We start from the raw sequence: 7056 nt of genomic DNA, 5'->3' as shown, positions 1-7056 counted from the left end.
TTTCTCTCTGTTTCATTATGACCATCAGATGCACCTCAACCCCCCCTCCCCAACCCTAAAGTAAGCAGAGGCATTAGGATAAGCCTTTGATTTGCTTTCTGTGGTGTAACAAACCAAATCAAAGGAAATGGCTACCCTGGAGCAGCACTTTAGCTGTACAGGAATTACTAATAGCTTTGGACATTGAAGGTAGCCTGTGCCTGCAGCTAAATCAGTCAAACCTCCACAGTCAGCACGCTCGTATCCACAGAACTTCTGTCGCATTTCGCCGCTGCGGTGTTCAACAATTTGCTCCGGAGTTAAATGTGGTCTTTGAATTATATGTAACAGTGCTGTGAATTATCTAAAAATGTTAGTGTATCCGTATAGCTGCTTTTCTGCACATTATCTCTTTCCTGAATTGCACACAGCATGCAGTTTTCCCAGAAACAGATTGTTGTCCTCCACACAACAAATAGACACGGGTCATGTTTCTTTCATTGATTGGATTTAAAGAGCAGCCAAAGCTACAGCTCCACTGGGATCTGATATTCATGTGATCTCCCTGCTCTGTCTGTTGGAATAAGCTCTACTACACTCCTGAGGCAAACAGTCATTGATGCTACACTGGACCCATATCTAGAACTGAACATGGGAGGAGGGTGTAAAGCTGTGGGCAATTTAGAAATATGCTGAATATAAAGTGTGGTTCATGGGTTACCTGAAGTTTTGGATTATAATTAGACTGGAAAATGATATGTGTAGACAAACTTTGTCTGATGACAAAGCTCAAGCTGAAATGAAATCACCCTGAAACTCATTTTGCTCAGGGACTTTTCTACCTTCTGCTCAGCAGGGGGCACTTGGACTCCAGAGTAACTCACGAGGGAATCGTGTGAGGAAAATATGTCTAGACATGTTCTTTCTGGGTTCCCCTCTGCCGGTCGGTGCACACAAAGGTGAAGGGACTGGGATAGCTACCCTGTGATTCTGGCTGATGTCTGTCTTCTCTGATATGTATCACCCCGCCACTCATCTGGAAGATAAACTGTCCTACGGCACAACAGACACATAAACATTCACATTACCGACCATCCCCAAGGTGTTGCATTGGCACGGCACAGTATTTTCATTAGGCAGGTGGGCAGCAAGGACAAAAGGGCACGTTAGGCCGACAATATGAGTACACGGTGAACAAATTCTTATTTAAAGCTTTTATTTTTTCAAGGTAAAGTTGACTGAGTCTGCTCGCTGGGAGCTGCACAGTGCATCTGCAGCAGTCTGATCGTGGACTCTGAGGAGATGCAGTTTATTAAAAAAGGGTCTTTTAAGGATACAGTTATTTTTATCCTTTAATTTCACTGAAATGCATGTGAGCCAACCTTTTCGCTCTATTATGGATTTCAGTAGGCATGTCAAGAAATAACACAAACTTCTGTGAGATAATCCGGTCTTGTCTTGTTTTTAATATATAGTTGATAATAAAATGATAAAATAACACTGACTTGTCAATATAATGAGATAATCTTTCTGTTTAGCAAATCATTGTGCCTTTTGGTCTTACCCCTTTATCCTTGGCTACAGCTCTGTTAGCAGTAAGTCAGCTTATAGCACAGTGGTGTCAGAGTAAAATAGTGACCATAGTACCAATCATTATCACATTAACTTGTTCAGCATTCAAACATTTTCACTCATAAAAAGTAACACAGACGATATAGAGAAACTTGTATTTTGACCCAATGGTGGCGCTAGATGTCGCTGCATGTCATTCTGGGGAAATTAAATCTACATGAAAATAAATTGAAAAGTGTGATCTTATGAAACTGAAGCTAAGCTTAACAGTAACACTTTATATTATGGTTTTTTTTATACGAAAGACGGAGTTCATGGGTTATAATACTCTTAGAAGCCCTTACGAGACACTAATAATGGCATTCATTACTATATACAAGACTATATACAGAAAATAGTAGTAATAGCATCATTGTATCTTTTAAAATTATAAGGCATTCAGAAACACTGATTTTTAATAATGTATCTACAATTATTTGACCCAATTTTCTTCCGTGTTTGTGGCTGGATGTAGCAGCGATGTATCTGATGATGGCGGGAACAAAAAGTGTTTTGCATCTATCAACTCTTACATATTGTGATTTTCAAGCCAGATGACAGGCAGCTGTAATATGTGTGAAACTGATAATAAATACACAAAAAAGAACGTGTTAAGGCCTTGAGATGGGACTCTCAATGTGGTTCCAAGCAGCTCCAGCTGGATTTCTGACCAATACCACCTGCTCCTGTGAGAGTCGCGCTGGGTCCCGCAGGACTCGTCTCAGTCCCAGTGCAGCCCTCCAGCATGAATCGTCAAACAAAGGTGCTGCTATTTTTGCAACAAAATCTGGCAGTGATTAAGAAAGGCACAAAAATATGCCTGTTTGCATAATCAAGTCTATGGCATAATACCACTTTGAAGCCACGACTACAGGCTAATGCAATTGTCTTTAGCTTATTAAATCACATGTATGGTAAAACTAACTGCATGGAAAAACACAAGGGTTAAAACTAAGTGCAAGGTGGAATTGCAGTAAAACAACAACTAATGTTATGCTTACTTTAACCAACGTACATCAGTGCTAGAGAGAATGGTTGTGAGGTCTTGTAGTGTGTAACACGTGAGTGCGCATGGTTGTTTTGTCTCGTTTGTCTCTATGTGGTCCTGTGATGGACCGTGGACCCTTCCAGGGTGTGTACCCACCCAATGGCTGTTGGCATAGGCTCCAGACCCTCCATGACCCTCGACAGGATAAGGTTGGTATAGAAAATGGATGGATGGACATTTATAAACAATTTTAAGTAACTAATTCTGAAGAAGAATGTTACAAGTGCTTTGGAATGTAATTAAAAGAAAACTATTAATACTCAGGAGGCTACTATTAACACTTGCATCATCTTATTTGCAGAAAATAACTTGAAATGTCTCATAATGGCATTATTAACAGTTAACTAGGGAACTTTCACACCAGACCTGAGTTTGTTTCCCTTAGATAGCCTGCTTCGTTTGGGCAGGTATGAAAGCTCATTTGAGCTGTGGTGCGTTTCACTTATGGCGGGAAACTGCTCATACTGGACAGCTTCTTGTGAAAAATCAGTTAGGTTTGAACACCAAAGTAAAAACAGAAGCCCCAAAACTGCATAAATTTGGTGTTACTTCATTGTTTTTTTGTTTTTTTGTGAAGGGGATAGTTTTCTGCTTTCGGTCCTGGCCAATCGATGAGCTGTCTTTTCTTCCTCCTCAAGCTTTTTTTCATTCCTGGTCAGTACTCATTTCGGGCAATACCGCAGCAGTCGAGCAGCTGTTGTAACTGCGTTACATTGTCCAGGCGTCTTTTTAAAAGTGCAGTGTGAAAATGAACCGAACCAAAAAACGCTCTAAGAGTAAAATCAAAGCATCGCTGCTATTTCTCATTTTTTTCCGGTAGGTAGCCAGTTTAAGAGCACGTTGACAGACCCGCCTACATTTCTCCTACCACATAAATCCGATCAATTACAGTTAATTTATTATAAAGCACTGCACTGTACAGCGGGTAAATGGTCGAATGCATCGTCCTGAGTGTCTGTCATTCAAAATAGCTGCTTTGAGCCAACTGTGATGCAAGTCACTTTAAACTCTGACTCTAACAAGTTATCTTCACTAATGGCTGATATTGAGTGAGTCACTTATCACTGTATGTCTCTGATAACTGCCAACCTTGGTTGTAATTAAAGGTTTGAGGGGAGGTCTGAAGCAATCTGCTGTAGATGCTTTGGCTGGTCTTGTCATCCTAGAAGCCTCTAATGATCTGTCTGAGATTGTGATTGATGAAGCACTTAGCATCGAATCAAAGCAAAGGGAACACTTGCTGCTTGCTAAGCTGTTTGCAAACTAACAGCCACTGTATGTGCAGAGCACAAGTCCATTACTGAGGTGTCCTTGATCTGAATTAATGACCTCCGAGTCAACATTAGACGCAGAACTAAATTCACAATTAAAGTTGATTGACATGGCTCAGCAGAGACATAAGCCACAAACAGCTCGGGTCAATGAATCAGTATGCAACTCAAATTTAAACATGAGTTGTTTTCTTCTTCTTAACTCATGAATACTGCAGAATCAAAAAAAGAAAGAAAGAAAGAAAGAAAATTAACACTTCCAGCAAGGACATAACACAACAATGAGGTATTTTTAGTCTTATATTGTTGGTGTAAATGCAACTCGCCTGTAGGGAATGATGCACGCTATATAACCAACACAAAACCTTCTAATCAAAAGTCAACCCACTCAAGCCTTTTTATATCAATCTTAAAAAAGAGAACAACGAACATAAATGTAATGAGATCAAGGACCCAAAATGTTTCCAAAAATACACGTAGGATTACCACAAAGACAAAAGTCTGAGAAACACTGCGCAGATAAATGCGTTTCTCACACTTATTTTAAAGGCTCCTTGTTTTTTCCCCCTTTGTGATTATTCATTAATTTGTTTGTTGATTTATTTTTTCATTGCCTCGGGTACAGAGGGCATGTGTTTGATCTGTTCCCATGGCAATCTTAACTAAAGAGGGAGGAAGACTGTTCCTGCATTCAGGTCAAAGGGAGGAGGAGACATGTCGACTTATTAGCAGCCGAATTATAAAAAACGCTGATTAATTCTTTGAGGTTTTGAGAAAAAAAAGGATCTGAAAAAAAAAAAAAAAAAAAGCTAGGGCAAGATCAGGGCCCCAAATGCATAGCTCGCTGAAAAAAAAACTACCAGTGCAGTCATGTGTGAGAGGAAGCAAAAGGAAATACAACTTCCACATGCTGATGCTCCTTCCAGTTCTCTGATCGTTGACTTCTTGCTTTTCAGGAGGAGACAGAACATCAGTACTGGTGCAGTTTTTCACAGCCACTTTTAACAAACTCCATCTAAGATCCCTTTTTTGAAATTTGATCTTTATAGTGAAAATATAAATTTATTTGTGCAACTGAATGCTCCTGTTTCCATAGTCGTTTGTTACCTACATGGAACCAGAACAATTCATTTGATTCATAACTGAGGGACATGAAAACTTCAAATCCATCAAAATTGACTTGCTCCATACTCTCAGGTGCCAATTTATAAGCACAAATCCTGCGATGGACCAATGACACTTGGGATCGGTTTCAATCTACAGCGAAACCCTGAACAGGATAAAGCTCACATCGAGAATGCGTGGAAGGGTGGAAGTTTCATAGAGGTCTTGGTTCAACTTAATGGCCCTTTTCAACCCAGCTCACTGGATAAAATGTTGTCTTTAGAATTCATGGAAACACACACTGATCAACCACAGCACTGCGACTTCTGGCGGGTGACAGGAGTGACACATCTACAGTGCAATGTACTGCAGCCTGGCATTCACATTTCTGTTTTTGTTGACAGTTGCCACTTACTAAATCATTTTTTGCTAACACAGCACAATCCCAACAAGGCAACAGCAGTCCCGGCCTCCAAACTCCCCAAGATATCAATCTGATAGAATCCAATGGCTGATGGTCATAAGACTGTGAAGAGTATAGGGCAATCTTAATGTTTCCAGAGTTGACATTTATGTATTTTGAATTGCTTCGTTTCAAGAAACAAATGACAATTCAAGGGTTAGAGGGGGGTGGAGACCGTTGAGTAAACTCTGCCGACTCTGAAAGATGGATTCCGGATACAATCTCCTCACATATAAAGCTCTTAATGACCGAGGTCCATCATATATGAAAAATCTCATTGTTACATATTTCCCCAACAGAGCACTTTGCTCTCAAACTGCAGGTTTACTTGTGGTTCCCAGAGTTTCTAAAAGAATAATGGGAGGCAGAGCCTTCACTTATCAGGCCCCTCTCTGGTGGAACCAGCTGTCAGCATATGTCTGGGAAGCAGACACAGTCTCTAACTTTAAGATTAGGCTTAAAACTTTTACTTTTTGAGAAAACTTATAGTTAGGCATCACTCAGGTGATCCTGAAACATCCCATAGTTAAGCTGCTATTGACCCAGGCACACCTTTCCTCACTTTGCTCTCTTTTTTCCCCCTTTTATTTCCTCATATGACATTATGTACATTTGGCATTATTGGTGTCATTAACTTGTGTTTTTCTGTCTCAACAGGTATCCTTTGAATGGTGTTATAATGTTTGTTATCTCCTCTTTTCTGTTTCTCAAACCCCAGCAGGTCCAAGTGGATGGCCACCCTCCCTGAGTCTGGTTCTGCCAGAGGTTTCTTCCAGTTAAAAGGGAGTCGTTTCTCTCCACAGTCGCCTCATGCATGCTTCGGACGGGGTGCAATCTGATGGTTTGCACTCCGTGCAAGTTTTGGTCCAATCTGTTCGTTTCCTTAGCCCGGAAAGAAATTGGACAGATTTTTCATTTAATTAATTGGATTTGATTGGATTATGATTACAATGAAATGGACTCTAATTAACTTGAATTGGACTGTATAATTGAAGTGCCTTGAGATGACATTTGTTGGGATTTGGCTCTATATAAATAAACTGAGTTTAATTGAACTGAAATCACCAAGCCAGAAAAAATTCCCCAAAAAGTTACCATTCTGGGGAGTCTGGCGGTCATAACATAAACCTACGGTGTTATTGCATTACCCAAGTCAGTTTTTTTTTTTTACATATAAAAGGAAAACACTGTTCAAGGTAACAAATCTAACTTTGCCCCCTTATAAAGGGCCACACACTGAAACATTTAGGAAGTGCTGCTTTTTATTGTTAACAGGGCATTCTAGCAGTTATACCCATTCAGATCTAAGGCTTTGTTTTAAACAGCTGTCTAAAACTTGAGCGTTTTCTGGAAAAATTTAAACTATCTACTTAAACTTTTTATTTTCAGCCTCTGAAGGAACATGACAAAAACCTATTCAGAGATTAGGCCTTCATGTTTTACTGTAGATTACTGACTAGGGCCCCATTTTAATACTTAAAAAAATAAAATAAAATCTAAATATTGATGTGACATGTGTGTCACTCCAGGCTTGAAGGGTAAAACGACATGTTACTCCAGGTCATAATGGGTGTAATCCT

Source organism: Odontesthes bonariensis, chromosome 2, assembly GCF_027942865.1.
Source record: "Odontesthes bonariensis isolate fOdoBon6 chromosome 2, fOdoBon6.hap1, whole genome shotgun sequence".
Classification (NCBI taxonomy): Eukaryota; Metazoa; Chordata; class Actinopteri; order Atheriniformes; family Atherinopsidae; genus Odontesthes; species Odontesthes bonariensis.
This window is presented reverse-complemented; position numbering follows the sequence as displayed.